This window comes from Macaca nemestrina, chromosome 13 (genome assembly GCF_043159975.1).
Source record: "Macaca nemestrina isolate mMacNem1 chromosome 13, mMacNem.hap1, whole genome shotgun sequence".
Classification (NCBI taxonomy): domain Eukaryota; kingdom Metazoa; phylum Chordata; class Mammalia; order Primates; family Cercopithecidae; genus Macaca; species Macaca nemestrina.
In genome coordinates, this window is record NC_092137.1 from 79,319,388 (window position 1) to 79,331,608 (window position 12,221).

Genomic DNA, 12,221 nt, shown 5'->3' on the forward strand with positions numbered 1-12,221 from the left:
AATAATACCACACATCTACAGCCATCTGATCTTTGACAAACCTGAGAGAAACAAGAAATGGGGAAAGGATTCCCTATTTAATAAATGGTGCTGGGAAAATTGGCTAGCCATAAGTAGAAAGCTGAAACTGGATCCTTTCCTTACTCCTTATACGAAAATTAATTCAAGATGGATTAGAGACTTAAATGTTAGACCTAATACCATAAAAATCCTAGAGGAAAACCTAGGTAGTACCATTCAGGACATAGGCATGGGCAAAGACTTCATGTCTAAAACACCAAAAGCAACGGCAGCAAAAGCCAAAATTGACAAATGGGATCTCATTAAACTAAAGAGCTTCTGCACAGCAAAAGAAACTACCATCAGAGTGAACAGGCAACCTACAGAATGGGAGAAAATTTTTGCAATCTACTCATCTGACAAAGGGCTAATATCCAGAACCTACAAAGAACTCAAACAAATTTACAAGAAAAAAACAAACAACCCCATCAAAAAGTGGGCCAAGGATATGAACAGACATTTCTCAAAAGAAGACATTCATACAGCCAACAGACACATGAAAAAATGCTCATCATCACTGGCCATCAGAGAAATGCAAATCAAAACCACAATGAGATACCATCTCACACCAGTTAGAATGGCGATCATTAAAAAGTCAGGAAACAACAGGTGCTGGAGAGGATGTGGAGAAATAGGAACACTTTTACACTGTTGGTGGGATTGTAAACTAGTTCAACCATTATGGAAAACAGTATGGCGATTCCTCAAGGATCTAGAACTAGATGTACCATATGACCCAGCCATCCCATTACTGGGTGTATACCCAAAGGATTATAAATTATGCTGCTATAAAGACACATGCACTCGTATGTTTATTGCAGCACTATTCACAATAGCAAAGACTTGGAATCAACCCAAATGTCCATCAGTGACAGATTGGATTAAGAAAATGTGGCACATATACACCATGGAATACTATGCAGCCATCAAAAAGGATGAGTTTGTGTCCTTTGTAGGGACATGGATGCAGCTGGAAACCATCATTCTTAGCAATCTATCACAAGAACAGAAAACCAAACACCGCATGTTCTCACTCATAGGTGGGAACTGAACAATGAGATCACTTGGACTCAGGAAGGGGAACATCACACACAGGGGCCTGTCATGGGGAGGGGGGAGGGTGGAGGGATTGCATTGGGAGTTATACCTGATGTAAATGACAAGTTGATGGGTGCAGCACACCAACATGGCACAAGTATACATATGTAACAAACCTGCACATTATGCACATGTACCCTACAACTTAAAGTATAATAATAATAAATAAATTAAAAAAAAAAACTCACATGAGATTATTGCAATCTGCCTACCATTGTTCATAATGCAGAATATAATAACCGTATGGAACATTAGGCTGTCAGTCCATCTTCTTACCATTGGAGAGCTTCCCTTAGGAATTTAAGAAAAGACAGCATGACCACTTAGGAAAGGATTTGGAACAAGAGTAATTGATGTAACTAACAAGCATAATCTAGCCCAAATCAACCAGATGCTATTCTTGGCTAGTATCTATTTTCTCTTGCCAGGCAATGCTATAATATAAAACTCTTCAAGTTGCCATCTCAGATCTTTTGGTGTCTGCATAAAATCCAGATCTCTTCAAAAGAAAATCTTCTATAGATAGCAACCTCAAAAACATCTTGACCTCAGAGGCAACTCTCTATCACAAGCATTAAGACAATCCGATATTTTGAAAACAAAAATATTTTTAAATAAAACTGAGATGATATATGTTCTGTTCCTCAAAAACACATCATCTCCATGAATTTTTTGCAAATGGTACTTCTATTAAACACATGAAGCTAGAACTACAAAGTTTTGTTGTTGCTGCTGCAGCTGTTTACATGACACATATGGTTATAAAACTCCAAAACACATTTTCATTGTGAATTAGTACATGCATAAAACCAAGTAGAAATTTTTTCGATTTTGTAAAAATTAAATTATAGCAGTCTTTCTCATTCTAAATGAATGATAGTTAGCTAGTTATTATTCATTTTTAAAAGTTATTATCCAAGAAAATTATCTACATATAAATTGTGTTATACATAAGAAAAAAGAAAAGAATTTAATCATTTGAAATCCCATCACCATAGTCACAACATTCTGGTTTTATAATACAGGTTGGCATTTTCTGTTTGCCAAAGGTCCAGATAGTAAATATTTTACTGTTTTGCAGGCATGCAATCTCTGTCTCAACAACTTAACTTTGCCACTGTAGCATGAAAGCAACTGAAGATAATACATAAACAAATGAATATGACTGTGTTCCAATATTTGCAAAATCAGGTAGTGGGCTGGATTTAGACTAAAAGAAGTAGTTTACCAACCCCTGGTATATGCTTTTACAAAATTATTCTCTATGTAAATACACATAATGTACAAACACCCACATACCCACATATATGTATGTATATGTAGATATGTTATGTATATGTTTAAATATATATTTGATAGTCATACGTATGCATGTGTATTCATTTATGTGTCTGTGTGTGTTTGCACATATGTATTCACAGACAGTTTAGAGAAATCTATTTTTCATAGGGTCTTCTAAGATCAGGTTTGCCTTTGAAAGTATACTAAATTATTTACAAATCAGAGTCTCATATTTAAAGCTGCAAAATATTCACAGAATACATCACAATTTTTTAATTCAATGGTTTTAAATATTCAATTTGTTGTTTTACTTTATAAATGATACTGTAGGGACTATTCTCGTTTAGCCGCTTCTGAGCATCTTATTTCTCTGGAGTGATTCCTCAAAAGTGGAATTATCTGGTGAGAAAACGCTACATGTGCAGGCTAATTTCCCTATCCCCTAATCAACATAAGTGTTAGTCTGTAGATTGTTTTCCAATTTGATATTTAAAAAGTAAGATGGCATTTTTATTTCTCATTGCTTTCATTAAATATTATTAACCTGTATCTATATTGTCCTCCTTTTGCTAAGTATGTACATTTGGGGTGGGCAGAGGGCTCATCTTTTTAAAATTGATTTGTAAAAATTACCAGCTTTCTCCAATGCAAGAAATAGAAATTCTATTCAATTTGGCTCAAAGAAGTTTTCTGTAGATGGTAGAAAAAGAAGAAGTTGTTATTATAGTGATACATTCAATGCATTATCCTATTTCTTCACTGCCCACATAGCAGAACTTACAAGACTTCAAGAAACCTCTCTCTCACAGTGTAAGAATCCCTTTTTGTGTATGTTTTTCCACGTTTTCTCTCTGAAGATTAATTTTCTTGGCAAGTTTTTGTTCCTCCACCTACAATGGTAATAATAACAACATTATAGTAGGAATACTTATATCATGGTTAAAAGTGTTGTTAGGCACATTTACATTCTTTTCATAAAGCAATTTATTTAATCCTCACAACTGTCCTATGAGGTAGGAACTATTAGGATCCCCAAAGATGAGGAAACAAGTTTTTTCTTTAAGGTTATACCAGTCATAAGTGGTAGAGATGAGATTCAGAACTAGGCAGTCTGGATCCAGAATATTGCACTTTCTTCACAAACCAAATCTTCATCTCTTGTACGGTTGGGGTTGCCAAGATATAAATTTTGGCTTCAACTCTGAATAGTCCTATAGCTTGTGAGTCCTTGAAGTTTTTTGCTTGGATTAATCTCTAATTCTCAATTCCAAATTTCCACAAAAAGATAATATTATTTTGGCTCAGTTTGATTCAAAAGTTGACACAAACCCAGTCATCTGTGGTCAAGGGAACAAAATCAGATGTTTTTTAGAGCTATAAATGGCAGGCTGTGAGCAGTATTTTCTTTTCTTTTCTTTTCTTTTTTTTTTTTTTAAGACAGAGTCTCGCTCTGTCGCCCAGGCTGGAGTGCAGCGGCCAGATCTCAGCTCACTGCAAGCTCCGCCTCCCGGGTTCACGCCATTCTCCTGCCTCAGCCTCCCGCGTAGCTGGGACTACAGGCGCCCGCCACTTCACCCGGCTAATTTTCTTGTAATGTTAGTAGAGACGGGGTTTCACCATGTTAGCCAGGATGGTCTCGATCTTCTGACCTTGTGATCCGCCCGCCTCGGCCTCTCAAAGTGCTGGGATTACAGGCGTGAGCCACCGCGCCCGGCCGTTGAGCAGGATTTTCTAATCCTGCAGTATTCCTTACTCTTTTTCACATAATGGCACACAAAGAAATCATAATACTCTTACAAACTATGAGGTAAAATATGAAACTCTTTGCAGTTGGCTACTTCAGACCCTGCTCAGTATTCTGGGAAATCAATATCACAGTCTACTGGTAAACCCATCATGACACATCAGAGCTCCAGAGTACACTGAGTAGGAAGATCTGCTCCAAGGATGTGGGGAGGATTAGGGGAAAAATTATTGCAACTATTAGAATAAAATATGAATCCTCTATTAAATATGTAGCAGATATGTGTTCTGGGATTGTTACATTTTGAATTTACTTTGTATATTTATTCTTCACGTGGAAATTTTTATTTTAATGTTACAAAATCTATTAGTTTTTCCCTATATAGATTAGAAGCTAAAGATCTTTCATTAGTTATCTAAGTATTTTCTAATATGCTTAAGTTTTGATGATATATTTAATCTATTTCAATTTCAAATATATTTTGTAATGATATACAAAGTAATAATTTAATGTATTTACCCCCCAAAATACCAGGCTGACAGTCTTGTCACCATTTCTTTAACCACAAATTTTAAATGTTATCTATTTTATATGGCAAAGTTGACAGAAACAGAAATTTAAGTATCTGTATTTTCATTTTCAATTCTGATTCGTTGATTCACCTATTTATTATGGCATCAAAAGCATACCTTTACATTTATTGTGGTTTTATAATATATTTTGATCTTTTAAAGTCAATCTCTAACCATTACTATTCTTCTCTTCTAATATTTTCTGACAATTCTCATCCCTTTGTAGTTATAAGTAGTCACACAGTAATTTGGGGGTAATTTTCTAAAATTACTCTACTTTATAATAAAATATAAGTTCATTTCACAAGGACCAACTTCGTTAATGTAGTGAGGATTCCCATAGAAAGATATGATTTGTCTCTCCATTTACTCAATTCTTATTTTATATCCTTCAGTAAAGTGTGGTGATTTGGATAACATATTATGGTTGGACTCATCTTTTATGTGTATTTATTACTTTTTGTGTTTGTTTTGATGGATTATCTGGCTATAAGCACAGATGATTTTGCTCTGGTTTTTTTATTGTCAAGGTTGGGAATAAGTGCCACACTATCTCCTGTAAAAGAATTTTGCACGTTCTTTCTGAATATTTGTGAATTATTTTGAATAGAATATGACATTTTTTTCCATGAAATTATATGGGCTTGGAACTTTGGGGACTAGAAGATTCATTACTTAGCAACTTTCTTAATTACTTCCATAATTACTGGCTGCTTCAGGATTTTTATCAAAGAAAACTTCTATAGTGCTTAGAAAATCATCCATGTCATCCAGATTTTGAAAAATATTAGCTTAAGTATAAAGTACATGTCTAAATAGTTATAAAATTCATCAATATTTGTTATTGTAATTCCTTTTTCATTTATAATTTTGTAATTTTTTGTGTATTTTCATGTGCACACACACCCCCTCCATTATTTATTTTATTTTACTTTTTTTTTTAGTCAGGCTATTTGGTGATGTATGAGCTTCATTATGTGCTTCATTTGTCTGCTAAACAATTTACTATGGGATCTTGGGTTTTGTTTTTGAATAATATTTTTTATTTATAAAACTTCTTTCTTTCTCTTTTTTGTTTGTCTTATTTTAAATAGGTTTTATTTTGTCTTTGAATATAATGCCTTGTTTCAATATTTTAGCATTTATTTTTGTTGCCTTTTAGTAGGAAAACTTTTATGCTTATTCTTTTACATACTATTTGGCCAAAGTCTTAGTTATAATAAGTGTTGTGAGCATTATTATCCTTTTGTAAATCACTGAGACGATTTCAGATTCGATTTAATAATTATTTAGACGTGTTTTTATCTAGTTGAAGTTTTTATTTTTACTTTTACATTTTGATAGGATTCTTCTTAGAATGTATTGGGAATTTCTCTGTAAATGGATCCTTAGTAAATTTTTATAAGTATCCCACAGCAGGTGATAGGCAGAATTTATTTTCCATTGTACAGTACAAAGCAGTCCTTCCCATTGATGAAGGACTTGGTTGAAATGTTTCCTAGCCTTTCCACAGCATACACTGGCAAGTTGGGCACACATCAAAACAGCAACAATAGCAAAAAAGACTCAAAATTTTTAAATTAAAATAAAAATCCCAGCAAAGTGCTATATTCCCATACACGTTAGCAGTTTGGTTCTCAGCTTGAGAAACTAGGTAAGAGCAGAGTCATTTTGTACACTCAATTAATTTGTTTCAAAACGAAGTCTGTCAGTTTTTAAAATCCTTTATTTAAGTCATACTAATTAGGTGATTTTTATCACCTTAAAAAGAGAACCATAATGAGAAACAGCCACCGTCATACTTTCTTGACTTGGAAGCCAGCTGAGGCATTTGAATCTCTCTTGTCATTTTAGAAACCCCAGTCCAACTGGTCACCGTGAGCTGAAAATGAACTGATGCCTTTACGCTTATTTCATATTAAGCCTGATCGACTTAATTGGCCCACGGGCAAATTTTTCTTTAGAATTTCTTTTTTCCCCTAGCAAACAGTACTCATTTTAAATTAACTTAAGTTCTCACTATCTCTTTCTTGGATTAATAAAACTACTTCTTAACTGATTTCCCTGGTTCCACTCACACTTTCCCACAGTCTCCTCTCAACAAACAACTACAATGACACTTTTGACCAGAAGATAAACACTTTTTAAAGATACAAGCCTGTCTTTCGGTTTTTAAATTATTTATTATGTCTGCCTAAAATATTTTTTCCTCCTATGTTCACATGCCTAATTTCCTTATACCTCTGATGTCTTTGCTCAAATCTACCCTTTGCAATGAGGCCCACTCTGACCTTTTAATACTACACCCTGCTCCCTGATGCTAACATTTCCAATATCCTCTGCTTTATGTCATTGCTTTTCTACAGCATGTAGTACCTTCTAATGTATTATATATATTCATGATTTATTGACTCAGCCTCCTTGCTTAAACGTAAGCAGCAGATCAGGGATGTTTATCATTTGTGTTCACTGAGGAATCCCAAGCACTAGACCAGTTTCCTCCACATAGTATGCATTCAACACATATTAGTTGAGTAACTAAACAATGGTAAGATTTTCAATTCATCTGAAAAAACACATTCTTAAAATGCAACACTAGGAAAAGAATCAATCAAAACTCAGTATCATAACCTACAAGTCCGAGCACAAACATTTAAGCATGTAAAAAAAAAAAGTGTTAAACAAACTTTGGTCTTATGAGACATGAATAAACATGTTATACATTTATGTGCTGTCTCATGAGGGTGATGGCATGAGTCTCAAGCATGCTCCTCAGCCCTATCCGGGATTGAGCTGAGCACAGAGAAGTCGTAATACAGAAGTGCACTCAACTGTACAGTTTTACATAAGTAGACATTCATGAGCCTGCATTTAAAACAAACAAATATAAACACAGCAGAGCTACACATTTCCTAATCAAGGGAACATTTTCACCTATTCCAGTTTAGACATGGAGATTGCAGGTAAGTTTTTCTTCTGAGGTCTTCACAAAACCAAATTCACTCTGGTATACTGATACACAGATTATGTAACTCCAATGTGTTAAAATATGGCAAATGATGTATTTGAGAGTGTTTATTCTAAAATTACAGACTGTCAAAAATATGAAAACGAAATGTGACTCAAATAATTTCAAAACAGTTTTTTTAATTGCCAGAAATAATAATTATATAGTTATCTTTGCTGTCATGACAATAAGATGCGACTTTTAAGAACACTTTCCATATCGATATCCTCAAAAGCTGGTTGTAAATTCAAGCAGTTACGCTTAACACTGTAACTGGTGCATTTGTACTTGTGGCATATTGGCCAGAAGTATAGACACCAGCAATGTCCTTCCCTTACCCTTCAGATCTTCCTTTTGCTTTGGCCAACATCCAATGGCCAGTATCTACATTTAGCTGCCTTCAGTCTTTTTTTTCTAGATCCTAGGAAGGTCCTTTGCCTATAGGGGCAGATCACACCCAGTGGTTCAGGAAGCTAAGTGTCCTAGCTCCCTCATTCTTGGAGTAATTCTGACTCATATGGTGTACGTTTCCCAGAGTTTCCCTCACAGGATTAAGCTTTCTATTGGCTTAAAATAACATACCATTTATCTTCTGCCAGTACCTTGCAGGCATCACTTGCCCATTGCCCTTCAGATGTTTCCTTAACTTCTCGCTTTCTCAACAAAAAAAAAAAAAAAAAAAAAAAAAAAAAAAAAAAACTACTTTCACTCAAATCCTCCAGTTAATCAGCTAAAGTGCACCTGGCATAAAACACCACCAATAGTTGACTATGACATTGATTATTTTGTGATTATTTTTATGTGCAAATTTGACACATTATAATGACATTGTACATATTGTATTAATGTCAATGTATTAGATATCTTCATTTTGCTCCTCTAGATAGAGTTCCACCCTTTTATACCTTGTTCTATCCTGCTCCCTGGACATATTTGCGTGGAGTGCATTGATTGATAGGCTCCTTTGACCTCTGGCTTCTAAGCTGTCAGTCATGGGAGGAACCTGCAAAACATGAAAACATGAAAGGAGAATGGAGTCAGGGTAATTATTCCACTGGTGTCTTTCCTCTCTTCCATGTCACTATAGATTGGCTGTATTTCTCTTGCACATGCCACCTTCTTGTCAGGCTGCTCTATCCATGTAGCTTTTATAATAATTCCCAGTTCTGGTGACCACTCCCTCCAATTCTTCAGACCTAGGAGGTATAATAGCCCCTACTGTTACTAAGCCAGGATAGAACACTATCTACTGTTTGTAGAGATGGAGAAACCAAAATTATAATAAATAATCCCTTAATTAAATGCTCCATGGGTTACTCAATTTGAATACGCCTTCACTTCATGACAGGACCCTGACTTTTACAGTAAATAATAAATGCACATGATTAAAAAAAAAAAAGAAAAACAAACTCAAATTAAACAGATGGTACAAAATTATTATGTTCTTTCCAATTATCATTCCCTAGAGGTAAACATCTTCAACTGTTTCTCTCCAAATACTATATATTTTTTCCATATGTGTTTTGGGTTAGCCAAAACCTAATAATAACTATGGATTCTTTGCTTTGAAATACAAAAATCTAGCTCACCTACATTTCTAATACCTCTCTTCCCTATGCTCCAGTAGTCTTGGCAACTGATATTAGAATGTTCGGATCGCCTTCTATCTTTAGGATAGGTAATACAATGCAACTTCTTTTTCTTAATCCGTCAACTTCTACAAAATGTATCTTTAATTCCCGCCATAGAAAATTAAAAAAAAAATATCAGTGGCACCACATTCCCTTACCTCTCTTTATTTTCCTCTCCACTTCCCAATTGTTTGCTAGCTCTAGCATGGATTGAATACTACCAGGTTAAAAAATTGACTTCTTTTTTTTTTTCCCCCAGAATTCAGACCTCCAATTACTCAAACAACTTTTCGGTTTTCCTGAAATTTCAATGCCTTATTTACATTTTTCCACTTAAAAAAAAAAAGATACTATGCCTGCACCATAGCACTAAGTTCATTCAGCTTTCAAATATATAATTTGTTAATGTGAACACAATTTCACTTTGTGTTTTTAATGAATTGCTGTCTAAGCCTACTGCACACCTTGTATTCTAAACTTCCTTTCATTTCTCTCCTCTCATAATTATACATTATTGTTTTTATCTTTTTGATTATATATTTGGATTATATTTTACTATTCCTAGGACATATTCTCAATTATTTTTTTCTTGGTAAATAAGTGCATTAAAGGTAAATTTTATGATATCCTGCATGTAGAAAATTCTTAATTTTTTCCTTGTGGTTAATTGTTACTCAGTTTAAATACAGAACGCTAGTTAAAATAATTTACTTTAAAAACCTTAAAGACAATATATTTCATTCTACTGTTTTGATTGAAATTTTGCTAGAGTGAATATATTGCGTTTTCTTTTTGTTCTGACAGATTTTTATTTTATTAATGCTTTAGTGTTCTTTTGAGTTCTCTTTGATAATCACATACTTTTAATTTCTAAGAATTTTTTCTTATTCTCCCATTGCCCCTTTTAATTTATCATTCTACTTTTCTTTAAAACTGCAATATGTGTGCTCACTTCAGCTGCACATATACTAAAGTTGGAATGATACAGAGAAGATCAGCATGACCCCTGCACAAGGTGGCATGTAAATTCTTGATGCATTCCATTTTTTTTTAAAGGCAATATCTTCTTGTGTAGCTGTGAAGAGACTAAGTAGATTATTTTTTTAAAAAAACACACCTTTTGTGCTCACTTTGGCAGCACATATACTAAAATTGGAATGATACAGAGAAGATTAGCACAACCCCTGCGCAAGGATGACACATAAATTCATGAAGCATTCCATATTTAAAATAATAATAATAAAACACATCTTTTAATGTGTGATTTATTCATTTTTTTCAAGGTCTGTGTTCTACTTCCTTGCCTTTTCTGTTTTGCTGTTTCTGTTCCTTGCATATCTATTGCTCATTAGATATGAGTTCATGATTGTGAAGGAAGGATTAGATTGATTACATTCTAGCAGGATTCCTCTTTCCCTATTAAAGTGCTTTCCCAACAGTCTTATCATGAAAATGAGACTATTGACCTAAATTTATGTGTCTAACTGGGCATGTTATATGGATGGTATACTGTTGGGCATGCCACGTGGAAGGTCCTATGTACACTTGTTGGGTATGTCAGATAGTAGAATTCTCTGTATACTGCCCAGATACATCACATGGAAGAATCTATGTTCTCTGATTGGCAATGTCATATGGAAGTTTCTATGTATGCTGATCAGGCATATCATATGGAAGTTTCCAAGTACACTGTTTGGGCATATCATATGTAGATTTTATTTATCAACATGGGGAAGAAGTAGGTAGGCTGTGTTCTATAAAGCCAAAAATGAGGAAGGGTTTATTCTGTTGGACTGAGGCCAAAACCAGAAGTCCTAATCCTTCACAGACACATCATTAAATTTCTGAAAACAACAGTGGGACTTTCAGCTTCCAGTCTCATATGTAAAAAAACTGGAAGTCACCATTTCATCCTAATAACAAATAAAAAGCTGAACACACTAAAACTGAATATATTGTCTTAGATCCATCAGAGACATGAGGTCATAGGACAAATCCCTGTCTCCCAAATTAGAGAGACCAACAGGAAAACAGAGACAATGAAAACTTACTGAAGTAGAAACCTTAGTGGGGACTTAAAAATGATGCCCCAAAACATGCCTCTTTGGACTTCAAAGCACTTGAGGAATAGCAAATAAAGGAAGGGCTTTCTCTGAAGTTACCCTACCCGCCTAAAGACTGAATCTTTCAGGAAATATCCAATTGTTGTGATACCCTTCCTTAGATATTTCATTAATTAGAGGAAATCAATATATGTTCCAGGAAGGAAGACTGATGTGGACACCACACTCAGAACCCAGATGAACTTTGTCTCAAGCTTCTGTTTGTTCTTTAGGCCCATTCATCTCCCCTAAAAATAATTTATTCTTCTTCTAAAAATTGCCTATATCCTCCACTTTCCTCTGCTTTATGAAGATGATGTTTAAGCTTCAATCATCTGGTCCCTTGTTGAGTCTCATATTTTGTGTTACTCCTGTGCACTTGCACATAGGAAATTTCTATGCCTTTTCTAGTATTAATCTGTCTATTGTCAGCTTATTTCAGCAGACTAAATTATCAGAATTTCAGGTGAAAATCTGAGCTTCCCTTTACTCATGAGCTGAAAATCTGTGGAAACTAGTGCCAGGCAGGAAGTCCTGAACTGTAATTGACACACAGTTGGAGGCTCAGTGTAGACAAGTCTGAGACATAAAAACTCCAGGGGTGGTCAGTCATTTTGGAGTCCCAGTCATTTGGGAGCTCCAGTGTTTTTTTTGAGTTTTACCTCCCGAAACTCTACTAGGTTCTTACAGAATAACTGATCTTCGACGAAGCATACAAAAACATAA

At 34.6% G+C, this 12,221-nt stretch overlaps 2 non-coding genes across 2 annotated transcripts; both read left to right on the forward strand.

Moving 5' to 3' along the window:
- Window positions 1-10,337: 10,337 nt before the first annotated feature.
- LOC112423769 (U6 spliceosomal RNA) lies at window positions 10,338-10,443 on the forward strand. The gene has a single exon (XR_003014325.1). It is a non-coding gene; the product is annotated as a U6 spliceosomal RNA (small nuclear RNA).
- A 72-nt stretch (window positions 10,444-10,515) lies between these two features.
- On the forward strand, window positions 10,516-10,622 carry LOC112423763 (U6 spliceosomal RNA). Its single transcript, XR_003014319.2, has one exon. It is a non-coding gene; the product is annotated as a U6 spliceosomal RNA (small nuclear RNA).
- The last annotated feature ends 1,599 nt before the right edge of the window (window positions 10,623-12,221 follow it).